The 17,146-nt window shown below is 32.9% G+C and overlaps 1 pseudogene; it reads right to left on the bottom strand.

Annotated features, from left to right (window-relative positions):
- Positions 1 to 218: 218 nt before the first annotated feature.
- Positions 219 to 2,037, bottom strand: LOC140444240 (uncharacterized; annotated as a pseudogene).
- Between the last annotated feature and the right edge of the window lie 15,109 nt (positions 2,038 to 17,146).

Here is a 17,146-nt window from a genome sequence, read left to right as displayed (position 1 = left end):
TCGAAAGCCTTTGTCACGCTTATAAAACATAGATCTGCTGGTTTATTGTACTCGATGGCCTTTTTTGTGATTTGTCTTAGTACAAATACGGCATCTACGCAGGATCCTCCGGATCTGAATCCTTGTTTTTCATCTGATAAAGTTGTTAGTTTCTTGATTTTGTTAGTTAGAACTTTTGTGGTAAGCTTAAGTGCGGTGTTTAGTAGATTTATACCCCTATAATTGGCGGGTGTTGGAGAAGACTGGTATAAGTCTAAATTTTAAGTTTCGAGAAAAACGCAATTATAGTTTTTTCAAATTTAATATTGTTGTTACGGATACAAATAAGGTATTTTCGTTAAACAATTTTTGGAAATGGCTTTGAATTTGTTGGATTAAAATAGATCTACTAGTAAAAAGGACCTAGTTGTACAATTTTTTTAAAAAAATATGACTTATATCACTTTTCACAATTATTAACAAAAAAAAATGTGAAACTGAAAAGTTTTATGTTTACTTAAGGGGGTACATTTATGGTCAAATACAACGTAAAAGTTTATTTAATTTTTAAAAATTTCAATTTCTGTGTGTACACTCTCCTCGTCACTACTATTTTCATCCTCGGGTAACATATTTGGTATATCCTCCTTTGTAGTTAAATTTCTGTAAAAATCATGAAATGTTTCTGAAATATAAGGCAATAGCTCTACCAAGTTCTTTTTTTTATCGATGTTTATTGGATTGGGACCTTTATATGACAGAGGAATTTTTATGTTTTTAGGCCACGTATTACCTTTTCTTAAAAAACATAGGCTTTTAAATGGTTCGTCTACATTTAAGCTACTTTTGTATTCAAGGACACCAGGATTCTGTGAAAATCTCAACCATTTCATTTGTTTCCACATGACTTTTTCTCCTAAGTTGTAAATTTTTCTTTGTTGAAGGACATTCTTATACAAAGAAGAAAACTCAAGAAAAGCCGATCTGCACATTTCAGTAACTAAAAAAGTTCGCTTATTTCCACATAATCTTACCAAATTCATCCAGTCTCTTGGGTGTTCTATCGAACATGGATGTCTTTTCTTTTTTTTTTCTCTATGATTGCGTGATCTGAATCACACTCCATGTGGGTGTGACCAGGAACGAGAAATTTGTGGTTAATGTATGATAGATTGGGATTCTCTTTTAAAACCATCATGAACATTGCAGGTAGAAAAGAGTTCTTGTTTTGTCCTGCACACGTATCAGAATATAAGGTGATCTCTTTTATTTCAGGTGAAATATGTGAAATCTGCTTGTATAAGCATGACGCAATCTGATTTGCACCCCGTCCAGCTACGCCCTCATGCTACATAAAACACATTGCTTGATTATCATTAAATCTATGTAATGTTAAATTAAAGGTCCACAACTGCCTTTTATAGAATGCTATTGAAGTCTAAAGATCAGGTGTGGGGAGACACTGTTGCAAATCAAACGTATAAATAATTTTTGATTCATTTTCTAACGCAGTATTTTTATCTATACGCTTAGCCTCATAAGCGTTTGATGCTTCTTGTTGGTGATTATCAAGAAGATTTTGAATTTCTTGCATTTTTTGTGCATCTTTAGTTGTTTTCAGGAGCATATGATATTTATCGCATGTAGCGCAGGTATCCTTTTTAGGCTGTTTGATTTTTATTTCCATGGAATGGAATACTTCTTGATATTTGAATTTCGATACTGGGGTTTTCTCGTGAGGTAGCCATTTTTTGTATTCTTCAGAAGCCTATTTTTATGTTTTTTGTTTTCTAATTTACGTTTTGTGGTTTTCTTTCCGTCTGTTGTTATAAGCCTAGCTATAAAAGACAAGCGTTTGTTAAAGCTTGCTAAAGACCAATATTCTTTGAAAATTTCCTGTCGTTTTTCTTCAGTTATCCTGTCTTTGCATTTTAAGCGGCAACTTAATAGCTCCTGACATGCCCGTGCTTTTATAACCTTCCCACTGTTCGTTATGTACGATAACCCAAGGTTTCTGTTCTGCTTTCGTTCCTCACGAATTAGCCTAGTTTCATTTTTTAGCGATTTTCGTCAAGGTTTATTTTTTAAGATTTCTCTTCCTGACTCATGTGCAATAAGTGCTGTTGTATTTTTTGCAGCTTTTTCTTTGGGATGACATTACCGGAGTCGGTATCACTTTCTTGTATATAATCTAGGTCCGCGTCACTATCATCAAACGCCTCCTCATTACCTGGATATTCCAGATAACCTTTGTCGTCGTCATCAATCCCACGTACTTGATCAATAACTTCTTCCAAAATCTTTCGAACATTCGGTTCACAGAAGGACAGTGAAGGTGCAGGACTTGATATATTATCTTTATCTGCTAAGACAGGTTCTTCAAGGAAAAAACCCAGATTAATATCAAATTTTTGAAAAACTAATAAATTTTGTCAATTTTTTTTCCAGAAAAATGAAATTATCACGACAAAATTGGTTTTTACTTTTTATGGAAATTCGGTCCCCTCTAGAGAAAACCGAAAATATATTATTTTATGTATAAAATGATAAGAAATCTGAAATTGGAATTGAGTATGTAAGTTAAGCATCAACTTTTACATACATTATTTTTTAAAATTTTTAGAGATACAAATTAAAGTAACGCCACTGGTTAAAGTTAACCAAAAATAATAGGCATATTCACCAAGTTATAGTTGAGTTGCATCTAGAAAACTTTTACGCAAAAATAAATGTTGTTAATCTAGTATGTCGTATAAAAAATAATGATATTACTGTTTTAATTATTATTGTACAGATAAATAAACAATTATTAACTTGGAAGTCTCCAGTATTTACATTATCTTCTTCCAACAGTTTGAAAATCAATTTGCTTCTTTGAGATGCCATAACCTCTAATTTTTATTTCTCACGGCTATTACTAAATAATCTCGAACAGGAATTGATGTTATAATATTACAACTAGGTGAGGTATACTATCACTACACTACTTATTACATTTTTCTCCAATACTTAAAGCTCATTTAAAAGGTCAAAACAAAAGTGGATAAAACCAACAGTAACACACGTGTAGTACTAAACCACAAATGACAGACAAGTCGATTGAGCGGGAACAAAGCGGTCATTATTTTAATAGGGAAAAGCGAGGTAAGTCGACCTAAAACTGCACAGTTTGAATTTCTATTGCCGTAACTTCTAGTATATCTCAACATATATCATCAGTTTTCAATTTTGGAGTTAAAACATTTGTGATATGTCAACATATAATGTATTTCCCTATATTTTTTAATGAGAATAGTGATATATTTTTACATATACCTTTATTCACAATCATATTTTACCAATAACTTTTGATATATTTGCACTTGTATCACTATTCACAAATATTAATCATAAAATTATATAGGGAAGACTATTATAACTAGACTTATTTCAGTTTTCTCTATAATTTTTTTCCTGTCTAGCAGATGGAGGCAAAACAAATAGTACTAGAATATTTATAACATTTTTCACTATATTAAATGATATTAAAAATACTTATATCATGTAACGCAAACAAATAACACCTGCTTGCCTATTAAATTGACTTATATCACTTCACCCTATCAAAGATACATGCATTTGAAAGTGGTATCTATGTTTAACTCATTTTTTACATTTTTCGACTAATATCACTTTTCCCCAACACCCGCCAATTGTTGGGGTCTTCTTAAATTGTATCTAATCTAATTAGGCCCTAATTCTCATCAGCTACCCCTCATATACCTTTTAGAACCTTCAAAAACCTGTATAAAATTTTTTTAGCTTTGTTTTTTTTTTACTGCCCTAACATTGCAATCTTGCCATTACATTGCAATCATTGCAATCAAACACCAAATGTATAACAACATCTAAATACTCACTACGACGTAAAATCGAAATTGATGGGAAGATAATAAAGCAGGAAGCAAGGTTTAAATATCTGGGAATAGATATAACTAGTTACGGAGATGTTGAAGAAGAAATACAACAAAGCTTAAAAGCAAGTAAAGCGGCGAGATCTCTTAATGACACAAGAAGTCATTGGAAGAACAAACACCTAAGACAAGACACAAAAACAAGAATCTATAAAGCAGCAATTAGACCTATATTATCATACACAGCGGAGACAAGACCTGACACATCTAAAACGAGACGACTACTAGAAACAACAGAGATGAAAATACTCCGATGAATATCAGAGAAAAGTCTGTTGGATAGGGAGAGAAGCGAAAACATAAGAAGAGCATGAAACATAGAAGACATAAATGGATGGGTGATAAAACGGAAACAGGAGTGGAACGAACACATTAGTCGAATGGCAGAGGATAGGATAGTACGAATGGCACGACATAAGTCACCAAATGGACGAAGAAGTATTGACAGACCAAGAAAAAGATGGTGCGACAATTTAAACAATTTAGGAGGCTAATATTGAAGAAGAAACAGGCTTTAAAGCCTACATACAAGAAGGAAGAAGAAGAAGAAGAACATTGCAATCGATTTACAAGGAAATATACAATATAATAAATTACCTTGCATAATAAATCCCCTTCGCCTCATTGCACTATTAATTATTATATTATTATTGGGAATACTATCTGCTAATATTGGATTAATACGGACCTGAATTTTGTTTAAACGAATAGATAAGGAAGTATACATTATTGGCCTTTGTATAACAAATATTACAATAAATAAAAGGTTATTTTAATTTGAACTCCCCCTTAAATTAACTAAATCATTAATCAAAATGTACTTACACAATATTATAGGAGAAGAAAATAATCAGAACAACAGGTACTGTGTTCTTAAATTCAACAAAATTATCACATTTCGGTAGTATTAACTCTATAATCACAGCAATAATAACAGAACTGTGTAAGACGTGATTCAACCACAATGGAAAAATCTTAGAAACGCTCCTCGGCATCATTAAATCTTCGTTAATATTCCATAATATCCAAAAAAAGGAAGGAACCATTACTGATGATGGCAAGATAGCGGAATGGAAAAAGAGAGCTCTGATTTTTCCTACCATAGTGCTGAAGTATTTTCGGTTACAAAATATCTTTAAGGATTCGTCCAATAGTACAAGTAATATAAATATAATTTGAAAAATCTAAAAAATAAATACAGTACTATCATTCAATTGAGATTGTGCTTCAAGTGTACTACGCCAGAGGCCCAAAGTACACTAAACTTTATTTGTCACTGAGGACGTCAAATTAATAAATTCTTCTTAATAGATAAAAAACAAACCATTAATTTTATTTTTACTTTCTTTTCCAACCCTGAGGCCTTGGGAGAATGTATCCCTTAAGGCTTTGGAGGAGGAAGATATACCCAAGCCGCACTCATGCACCGTCTTCGTATAAGAAGAAAATGAAGAACGTCTTGAGTCCAAAAGGATCCTTAATAGACTAAAGATAAGTAACATTGAGCTCAGGATACATATATGGACAGTCTGGGGAAGCAAACCTTCAGACAAAGGAGTTTTATGGACCTTTTCAATAGATTCTGAATCTCGAGAAGAGCTCCATAAACTGAATATGTCACCGGTGGGAAAGCTAAAGCAGGGAAGACAAAAAAACTGGAGGAAAAGCCAGTAGCAACTCACTTAAGTGAAACAGGCGAAACTTCCCTACATATGGAGGTTCAGGAACACCTTCTTCAGGCGGAACCAGCCTACTCGTAAGGATTACTGTCCAAGAGTGCGAGGGATCCACATAAGACGACGGAAAGTCCACGGAACTAGAATTTCCGGAACTAGAAGGCTCCTCAGGAGCCCTGGAGGAAAGGCGAGAAGATTGCTGGCATCAACCAAACAAGGTAAGGTTTTATACACACCTAAAGCTATAAGGCCAAATTCGGGCATAATTTACAGTAATAGAGTAGATTATTTGAGTTTTTTTCCTTCAAATAATCTACGCTATTACTCAAAAATCAAATAATCAAGAAAATACAAACGTTCTATGAGAATCTGTATATATCTACTATACAGAACCCCGGAACAGACCACAGAACAATTCTAAACTTTGGCCCGGAAACTCTCCATAATATAACTTCTTCGGAAATTAGACATGCCCTACAGAAAATGAAAAATAAAAAAGCTCCTGGTGAGGATCGTATAACGTCTGAAATGTTAAAAATTGGCGGCAACATCGTTGTAGAGGTTGTGGAAGTTTTGTTGAATAAGTGTCTAACAGAAAAAAGAATAGCAAATCAGTGGGAAAACGCCGAAATAATACTTTTACACAAGAAAGGAGACACTACTAATATTGAAAACTACAGACCTATAGGTTTGTTGTCACACTTATACAAATTGCTAACAAGAATAATAACCAACCGCATAACACAAAAACTTGATTTATATCAACCGGTTGAACAGGCGTGATTTAAAACAGGGTTTGGTACTAACGATCACTTACAAACCATCAGAACACTGGTAGAAAAAACCACAAAATATAATGTACCTCTACATATGGCATTTATTGACTTTCACAAGGCTTTCGATAGTATTGAAACTTGGTTTTTTGTCAGCCCTGAGGGATGCTAGAATAGACTCGCGGTACACTCCACTTATTAAAAACATTAATGAACAGGCCACATTCCACATCAAAATCAATGAAGACGAAAAAACTGAAAAAATGCGTCTTGGTAAAGGTATTAGACAAGGTGATACTATTTCACCAAAGCTTTTTACCTTAACATTGGAAAATGTATTCAAACAGCTCGACTGGGAGCAAAAAGGTCAAACATTGATAGTGTACGTTTGAGTCATTTGAGGTTTGCGGACGACATAGTATTATTTAGTACAGATATCAAGGAACTGGAGCAAATGCTCAAGGAATTAAATCAGCAGTCAAATAAAATAGGTGTTAAAATGAACCTTCAGAAAACAATATATATATATATATATATATATATATATATATATATATATATATATATATATATATATATATATATATATATATATATATATATATATATATATATATATATCTTGGACATACCATTAAAATCGGCAAAGCCAAATAGCCAAAATAAAAAGACGCATACAATTGTCTTGGGTAGCTTTCGGCAGTTAAGCTTTATCTTGAAGAATAAAGATATACCAATGTGTATAAAACGTAGAGTTTATGACAAATGTATCTTGCCTGTAACTACATATGGACTGGAGACCATGGCCTTTACAAAGGAAACCTTAAAGCAGCTCAGTACAACCCAAATAGCGATGAAGAGGGCCATGCTAGGGATTATTTTGAGAGACAGGATTCGAAATATCGACATTCGTGAAAGAACAAAGATTACTGATATCGCAGAACGTATAGCAAGGCTCAAGTGGCAATGGGTCGGACATGTTGCCCGAGATAATCCAGAAAAATGGACACAGAGATTAACAAACTGGAGACAAAGAGAGAACAGGCGAGGAGTAGGCAGACCACAGAAGAGGTGGGCAGATGATATCAAACAAGTCGCGGGCAAGCAGTGGATGAGAATTGATCAATGGAAGAGTAGAAATCTATGGAAGCAAATGGAAGAGGCCTATGTCCAGCAGTGGACGAATAAGGGCTGAAGAAGAAGAAGAAGAAGAAGAAGAAAGAGTAGATTACACGGTGATCTGCACCGATGATATTGTTACAGGTATTCTAACTATAACAACGGAAGTAAGAGAGACGAAACTGGTGGTGTTTTGAGCCTACTTTCCGGGTGATGAGGCTCTAGGTCCACCAAGCATTATAGAGATCCTATCTGAAGGTTTAATTATATCCAATATAGAAAAAAAAACAACTTTTGTCACTAGGGCACGCAAAGAAGTGTTAGATTTAACACTTTGCACAACAAAGTAAGTGATATTATAACAAATTGGTATGTGTCTAATGAATAAAATACAGAAATGCTAGAGATACAAATTGGGTAGATCATAGAGAATCCCTCAGTAGAAATCTCGGAGAAAGTACGAACTGTTTAAAGGCATAGAGGCTATAAAATCGGCAGCAGAGGTGATAAGCGAAGCTATTATGGCGGCTTACCATGAAAACTGTAAGGAATAAACAAGGAAAAATACGGGCAGTAATCAGTCTGGTGAAACAACGGCTTAAAGCAGCTAAGGGGGCACAAGTCCGAAGCCTATTTAACAAAGCCAAAAGTAACCAAGACTGGGTTATGCTTACAGCTAAGATAAGCTAACTCTATACAATAAAGAAATTCACAAAGTCAAAAGTAATTTATGGAGAGATTTTGCCACGAGACTACAGATATCCCGGCCTGCTCTCGACTCCACAAAGTCCTGGCAAAGGATGATACTATCATTAAAGAAGTAGGTTTTCTAAAGAAAGCAAATGACAAATTTACCGAGACCAAACAGGAAAGTCTTAGAGAACTCATAAACGCACTTTCAGGCTTTAACAATTCTGAACGATGCAGATAGGCGAACCAATATAGACCAAAGGCCGACTAGGCCAAGTTCTACAGATTTGGAAATAGCCACAGCAATCACAAGACCAAGCTGAATTAGATGGGCTATAAATAAATTTCAGCCATATAAGTCTCCAGGGACAGATGGCATATATCCAATACTGTTGCATATGGGATTAGAGGTATTGATACCACACATATGCAAGATTCTCAAATCCATTTTAGCATAGGGGATCGTACAGTAAGGTAGGATACGGTAGGATCTGATACTTATCCTACCGTAAGGTAGGATAAGTATCAGATCCAACATCAAAGTCATATAGACCAATAAGCCTATCGTATTTTCTATTAAAAACGCTGAAAATACTTCTGGATAGGCCTTAAGAGACAAAGTGGCATAGATACTCTGGCAAATGTACTTACTTTTATTTGCAAAATTTTGGAATGTGTTTAATTCGTAGAATAATTTTAACAATTGTTTTCAATACAGATTACAGTCCTCTCAAACAGTTTCTCACGACTTTTGATGTAATATAATTAGGACAGCTGGAATTCAATATTTTAGAATTTCCCATTGAGTTTACTTTTTCTATTGCCTGTGTGACGATTCACCACCCGGTATATTAGTTTTTATTCTTCCATATCGACTCATGCAACGAAAACTGTAATAACTAAATTTTTTTATAATTGGAGTTACTATCTTATTCTGAATTATTATTCTATACGTAAATGTAACATAGAATATTGTGGTAAATCTAGCGGTTGTATAGGCAACTTAAAATACACAATTCAGTTTTATAGTATCTCAAATAGGTAGGTAACCTACCACATTTTCAGCGATGACTGCATTACGTTGAGTTACTGTAATCTTCGCTGCATAATAATCATTTTTTAAACAATATTTGTCGTATATTGAGTTACTACAGTTTTCTTTGCAAAATATCTAGATAATGTGTCTTCTTTGAGTTACTATTGACTTGTATGCATTTTCGTGAATAACTTTTTGATGTTAAGCACCTACATAAATATTTGCTTGAGCTTTGTGTGAAGAGTATTTGAAGTTTAAAATATGAATAGAATTAAACGTATATTGGAGTTATCTAAGAAAATTAGTGAACAACCTGACCCTGGTAAGTATAGATACAAAAGCAATAATATTATTACTTTGGTAACACATCAAATTTCCTTTTGCCATCATAAAAACTATTAATACCTAGTAGGTATTGTTTATATCTGAATTCCTATGACTATCAGAAATATCATAAAATATAGTTAGGAGCCATATAGTTTCAACTCTTGTTTCTAATTGTTACAGAGCTGTCTTCACCAATACCCGTGAAACTAACAGGAAAGATAGAAAGTGATTCTATCGTGATAACTGAGGTGTTGAATAAAATTATTAATTATGCAGAGAAGCAATGTCTTTTCAACTATCTTGATATCGAAAATTCCGACTGTTTTGATGAGGATCCACACTATGTTCCTACTGATGATAATGCTGAATCAGAAGGTGAAAAACAACATAGTAGTAATAAACCTAAACTAAAAAGAAAAATGGCAATGACAAACACGAAAGGAAGAAAGCGTGTAAGGAATCAACAGGAGTGGAAAGACAATAAGGCTAAAAAAGAACTTAATGTAGGAAATAAACATGAAAATAGAGCAGGCAAAGTAATTCCATCTAGGATCATAATAGCACCATGCATCGAGAATTGCAGAAATGGATGCACGGAAAATAAGAGGCAAAAGATATTTGAAAATTATTGGGGCTAGCAGATCATACCACACAATGGGATTTCATCACAAACTGTGCTCAACAAAGAGAAAAAAAACAGGTAATAAAGAAATCTGAGTCCAGACGCAATTTTTCCCTAGAATATAATTTTCTGCTTGATAATAAAACAATAAAAATTTGTAAAACGATGTTTTTATACACGCTGGGTATATCGGAAACCTGGGTTACAACTGTCTTGAAAAAAAATGGAGAAGGTGGCACTTTAGTAAAGGATATGCAGGGACGTCATACTGTAAGACCCAATAAAATTGCAGAAGATATTAAGGAAAGTGTGAGAACTCATATTAAATTGTTTCCATTAGTTCCTTCCCATTATAATAGAAAATATTCAAAGAAAAGGTATATGGAGATGGTTTAAATATTAGTAAAATGTACAGAATGTTCAAAGAGCATATTGGAACCAATTCAGTACAGATTGCAAGTAAACGGCAATATCGTGAAATTTTCAACTCAGAATTCAATATAGCATTCTTTAAACCAAAAAAGGACCAGTGTCAACTATGCACGGATTATACAGATGCTGATAATGACATAAAATTGAAATGGCAAGAAAAATATTATCAACACTTAGCTAACAAAGTTGCAGTACGACAATTGAAAGATGTGGATGTGGATAAAGAACTAGCTACTGAGGATAAAACTTTATGTGTTGCGTGTTTTGACCTGCAAAAGGTATTAGTTACCCCTCAATCAGAAGTAAGTACCTACATTTTATTATAAAAGTAATTTTTTTTATTATCATTTCATTTTTTTATTTATTTTTTTTATTTTTTTTTATTTTATTTTTTTTTATTCTTTTTTTTATATTTTTATTTTTTTTTTGTTACTTTTTTTACTGGAAGGAAAAAGAAAATATAAGGTTTTGCTGATTTATTACATACGCCTAGGGGTCTATCAAGGCGATTTGCACAACACAAAATTAGACCACGGATAGAAAGGTTAACAACTGGGTTAAAACAAAGGACTTATATAACTAATCCACTAGGAAACTAAGTTCCTGTAGCTGGCTGTATACCATATATCACAAAAAAAATTTTATTTCAAAATTTTTTTTTTTAGTAAAAGGTATAAATAAAATTTACAATCTATGTAGTTGAGCTTGCTATAATGTTTACAGATCTCCTTTTTTAGAATTTTTAGTTGGAAGGTGTTCTTTAGTTGACTGTCCTATTAAAAGGTCTTTTAATAGGAATTTTTTCATTATTGATATACTCGTATATTTTTATTATAAATTGGTTTATACATTGTGTATTAAATGAGCAATTTAAAACTAAATGCTCAATTGAGCCTTCTTCGCCACATTCGCAGAATGGAGAGACGACATAGGTAACAATAAAGGATTCTGTTACGTTTAGTATGAAGAGGTGGCAAAACAGGGACCAAATGAAATTAGTAGTTGCTTGTTAGGCTTTCTGAGGACACGAAAAACTCAAGGGGTTGAAAGTATCATCTTATACTCCAACAATTGTGGGGCGCAAAATAGAAACCGTTTTATTTTCTCTATGTTTACATATGCTTCTAAAATTCTCAACATAAAAATAATAAACAGGTTTTTGGAGAAGGAGCATACTCAGAATGAAGGAGATAGTATCCATGCAGTAATAGAGACAGCTAAAAAGTGACAGGGTGCTGTCTATAGCCCCAGTCAATTAATCACATTAATAAAAATGGTGAAAATAACTGGCCAACCCTACACAGTAAAAGAAATGTCCCAAGCAGACTTTATAAAATTTTCTGACATGGTAAAAAATCAGAACTGGCGAAAGGAAGGACGAAACTTTAAATCCAGTAAAAATTAATAAAATGCGGGAATTGCCGTAGCTACCAGAAGAACCTAATACTGTTCAATTTAAATACGATTTTGCAGAAACCCCAAGAATTCTATGTCTGAAAAAAGTAGACGTGGTCAACTTCAAACTCATTCCACTGAGTTGCCGAAACTTTATACTTCTTCTCTACCTGTTGATAGTAAGAAATTGAAAGGTTTATTAGAGCTTTGCAGAGGTGATCCACCTTCAATACCGCGTTTGTACCATAACTTCTTTTTTTATTTACGGTCAAAGGAAGGAACACAGACGAAAAATGTAGTTCTAGTAGCAGCGAATCTGTACAAGATGACTTTGAGTAGAAATAAATGTAACCTATTTTGTGAAATTTGAGATATAATTATAAAGTTCGTATTAAAATGTTTCTTTCAAAATGATCGTATGTCATCTTTTCCCTAAATTGTTCCGACGAAAAATGTAGTAGCTCATATAAACAAACCGAATATATTAAGAAAAAATATAATTTTTTGGTGATAAATTTTGGGAACTGCATTTGGTTGAGTTTACCGAAAGTACAAGCTGAATATAGCCGCAAATGTCAAAAATAATTTGGTTTGGCAGTGTTGGCATGTTTGTATAATGCATATGTTGTATGCTTCAAATATAAAGAGATAAAGCTTTTAAAAAGTACATTTTGATTATACTATTTTATGAATTCTGCAATTTTTGATTTATATAAAAAAAGAATAAGTAAATATCTGTCTCTTTCGAGATTAATTGCAAACATCTATTGTAATCTGGCAACTGCTGATTTGACGATTGCCAAATCTATCCCCTAACCTATCAAAGGGTAATTGCTAAAAAAAATTCTAATAATTAACTGCAATTGATCTACAAACAAACAAATATTTACTCACTGTTGTTTTATATAAATCAAAAATTGCAGAATTCATACCATAATATAAACAAAATGTACTTTTCTAATGCTTTATCTTTTATATTTGAAGCATACAGCATCTACATTATAAAAACATGCCAACACTGCTATACCGATATTTTTTGTTCCATGTTTGACATTTGCGGCTATAATCTGCTTGTACTTTCGGTAAACTCAACCCCGCATTTAACTGCTAACCAGTGTTTATACTTGTAAATTAATTTTTTCAAAACTATCTAAAATGACTTACTACAGTCTTCGTTGCATGAGCCGATATGTAATGTACGTCCCACACGTCTATTTGAGTCTCTAGCATAGTACGAAACTGTAACTAGGTAGATATAAAAATGTACTTACAAAATTCCAAATAGTGAAATAACACAAATTATATTTTTTTAAAAAATGTAGCTCGGGATCATCACTTATATTCAAATGTTTATCCAATTCCATAAAATATTGCATTGTGTAGATGTAAAATATCAACAATGCCAAATACAAAAATAAGGGCGCATATATTAAAGCCATTTAGAAATATTCGACAATAAAGAATTAAATATTAAAACACCGAGAAGTTGCTACGCCGATATACTATGTACAGACACTGTAACAGATACTTGTACTTTGATATTATATAGACTGGGAGCGCTATCGAGTTGAGTGTGCAAAATATGAGGACCGCATTTTGTTAATTTTTATAAGTTCAGGCCACCTTATCCGTGACAAATATACAGCTTTAAAAAAAATAGTACAAAATCTGTGACGTGTATCCGAACCACTTAAGAACTGTAATAATGGCAAATAAGACAAAAATTTTGTGCAAAGGATGGAGCCTCCAAATGATATCCTGAAATATAGGTTATTCCACGAATATACGACTGCTTGGGATTATTGCGACACGAATATTTTACTATGCAAGTAGAAGTATGAAAGTAAATTGGTCTAATTATTATTCCAATAAAAAGGGTCTACTGTTAGTATGACATCTGAACTAAAATTATTTCAGTAAATAGATGTTCAGATAGACGCAAAATTTATTGTGAAATTTAATCCGAAAATAACAACAATGTTTACGCAAACGCTCATTTTTACGCAAATGTGTTCATCAGACATTTGAGTTGGATTTCGGTGAAATGTATACACCAAAGAGGCGTGCCGGGTTTCTTTGATATTACACTATTTTATTTCTTTATTAGGTACTACAACTGTAATAAAAATAAATGTACTATTTTAATATAAATGAAAAGAAATTGACAGAACGATGGTTCAGAAACCAAAAAAAGAATCTATATAATATTTCACTTTGTTAGTTTTAAATATTTGTTTGCTTTGAGTGGATGTACTCTTAAAAGTTCCGAAAGTAACGGGTATAACATGCCGGCTATTGATAGTTAAAGTACCGAGTCGTTACAGATATTAAAAAGTAACGAAAATTTACATACAGTTTCATATATCGCCGACTGATTTTAGTTTTAAAAACCGTCCGTATAGAGGTTTCCGTTGAAGAGAGGTGTCCGTTAAGAGAGAGTTTAGTGTAGTGTATTTGTTTATTGAAGCCAAAAATGCCGAGACGTGTTTTAGATGTAAAATTCTTATTTTACTGCTGAGAAAACAAACGGGGGCCCTTTGCGACCTGTTCAGTCCGTACATAAACGTGTGTGTGATGCACTCTGTATTAGTGAAACAAAACTAAAGTTGGTTTTGCAAAAAGCAAAAAAAAATTGAAAAAGTGAACAAAATGTCGCACAATATAAATCTCGGCTACAACCAAAGACTATAGATCTTCCCGAAGGTTGCAAATTAGAAATCAGTGAGACAATATATAAAATGCGCGAAAAGAAAGAACATGTTTCTTTACATTCAGTGCTAGAAAAATTAAAAGACAGAAATTTCCAGAAGAAGTCTCTGTAGAGTTTTAAGACAGATTGGCTTTAAGTTCAAAAAGGAAGACAACAGAAAGGCTTTGTGTGAAAGAACTAGTGTCGTTCACAAAAGAATAAAATTTTTAAAAAATTATAACAAATGTAAAAAAGAATGTTCTTCCTTCGTTTATTTAGACGAAACATGGATTTTTGCTAAAGGCGCTATCAAACGAATTTGGCAGGACGAGAGCATAAAATCCATAAAACACATCGATAACATCATCGGAAAGAGATATACTATAGTGCATGCAGGTGGAAAACATGGTTTTATTGAGGGAGCCGATCTTGTGTTTTCATCAAAATCAAAATCAGCCGATTATCATCACAATATGAATACGGAGATGTTTGTGAAATGGTTGAAAGAAAAACTGTTGCCAAGTTTACATAAACCATCCGTTATAGTACTGGATAATGCTGCGTACCATTCAGAAATTTTAAATAAGCAACCAACAAACACCTGGACCGTAGATAAAATGAAAGAATGGTTAACGAATAAAAATATTACATTTCCTCAATACTGTTTTAAGCTTCAATTACTAACATTAGCTAAAAGTCATGCACAACCAAACATATATATATAGTAGACGAAATTATACATAGCTTTGGACATCGTGTGTTAAGACTACCGCCCTATCATTGCCAATTCAATCCAATTGAATATATTTGGGGGATATGCAAAACATATTATGATAACCATATTGGATACAAGGGTTACAGTGACGAGGCAGTCTTGGAAACATGGCAACAAGCATTGGATATTTCCACTCCTGAAATTTGGGGGAAAAGTGTAAAAAAATGTGAAGACTTAATTGAAGAATGGGGGATCCGTGAAGGTCGCATCGAAGCAGTTAATCCTGTTATAATTTACCATCCGAATGAGGATAGCGACGACAGTGATTATGGCTGTGAATCTGATGGTTGATAATAGTTTTAGGAGATTGGGAGAATAAGAGAATAAGTAAGTTTTTTTGTTTTTTTTTTTTTGTTTTTAATACTAATTGAATATTCGACTAAATAAAGTACACTATAGTATAATCACTTAAGTATTGTTACACTTCGTTTAAATCATTTAATTCAAAAACTAACTAATACTAAACTCAATGATAATAATTATATAATTCAAAATCTGAATTACAACTGTTCTATAAACTATCAACTCTATATTTATATCATGACTTCATATTTAAATCTAAGGTTTATATCTGCCATAACAGTATTTTAAAAATGGGAAGAATTTACTATTGTACAATTCAGCAAATTGGACCATTTAAGTCGATACCTTAAACCGCATTTAAAACAGTCGTATATTCGTGGAATGAAGTATAGATATCTTCTTGTCAGAGCTTTGCTAACACAAACCATAGAATTCAGACGTTTTACAATATTAGGAATAAATTCCCACGATAAAAACATCTTTAGCAGTGGTAAAGATTATAAAATGGGTAGATTGAAATTTTACTGCATCAAATATGTAGCAAAGCATGCTTGAATCAACTTTAAGTGTTTCGAATTTAATCCAACTACGTCAGAAAGTCTTGTTATTTTTAACATTTTCATGTCACTTGTTACAACTCTACGTTTGTACATACGGAAACCGTCTAGAGATTCACCAGAAAACTCATTACAACTTTTATCACAACTTAAACTGAAGCTGAAGAAAGTCGTCGACGGAGTTAAAACTGATCTAAAACACGTGTAACAATATATTCGATAATATCCATAATTTGATCAGCATGGGTGTAAATTTTGGATGAATATATATTAATAGATATAGGTAATGGATTTTGACAAGAGCTATGACCTTGTAAATATTAGGTAAACTTATGTACTGCATCGGCATGACTCATAGCTCTTGTCAAAATCCATTACCTCTAAAAGAGAATGCAAAAATAAGAACAAAATAGAATATGAGAATATCATCATCATCATCATCATTGGTGCTACGGCCCTAGTTGATCATCTGTCCATCTAAGCCTTGGTCTACCTCGTCATCTAATTCCCTCGGGTTTAGCCAATAGAGTACGTCTTGTAGGATATTTGTTCTGGCCAGATGCCGTGCTCACTGTAAGCATCTAATTTTTTATCATAACTACTTCATTAACTTCGGTTATTTCATTTATGACGCCAAGTTCCATTATCATTTATTGAGCCTAATACTTTGTATTTGAATATTTTTATCTTGAATATAGTCTGATGTCATCTGTATTACAGAGAACCCATGTCTCAGATCCATATATTAAGAGTGTGAGTATTAAGATTCTGTATACCATTATCTCTGATTTTCTTGTTAGATAATGGCTTTGTTGTTGTT

This window comes from Diabrotica undecimpunctata, chromosome 6 (genome assembly GCF_040954645.1).
Source record: "Diabrotica undecimpunctata isolate CICGRU chromosome 6, icDiaUnde3, whole genome shotgun sequence".
Taxonomy (NCBI): Eukaryota; Metazoa; Arthropoda; class Insecta; order Coleoptera; family Chrysomelidae; genus Diabrotica; species Diabrotica undecimpunctata.
Note: the sequence above shows the minus strand (reverse complement) of the source record. Positions and strands in the feature narration are given on the sequence as shown.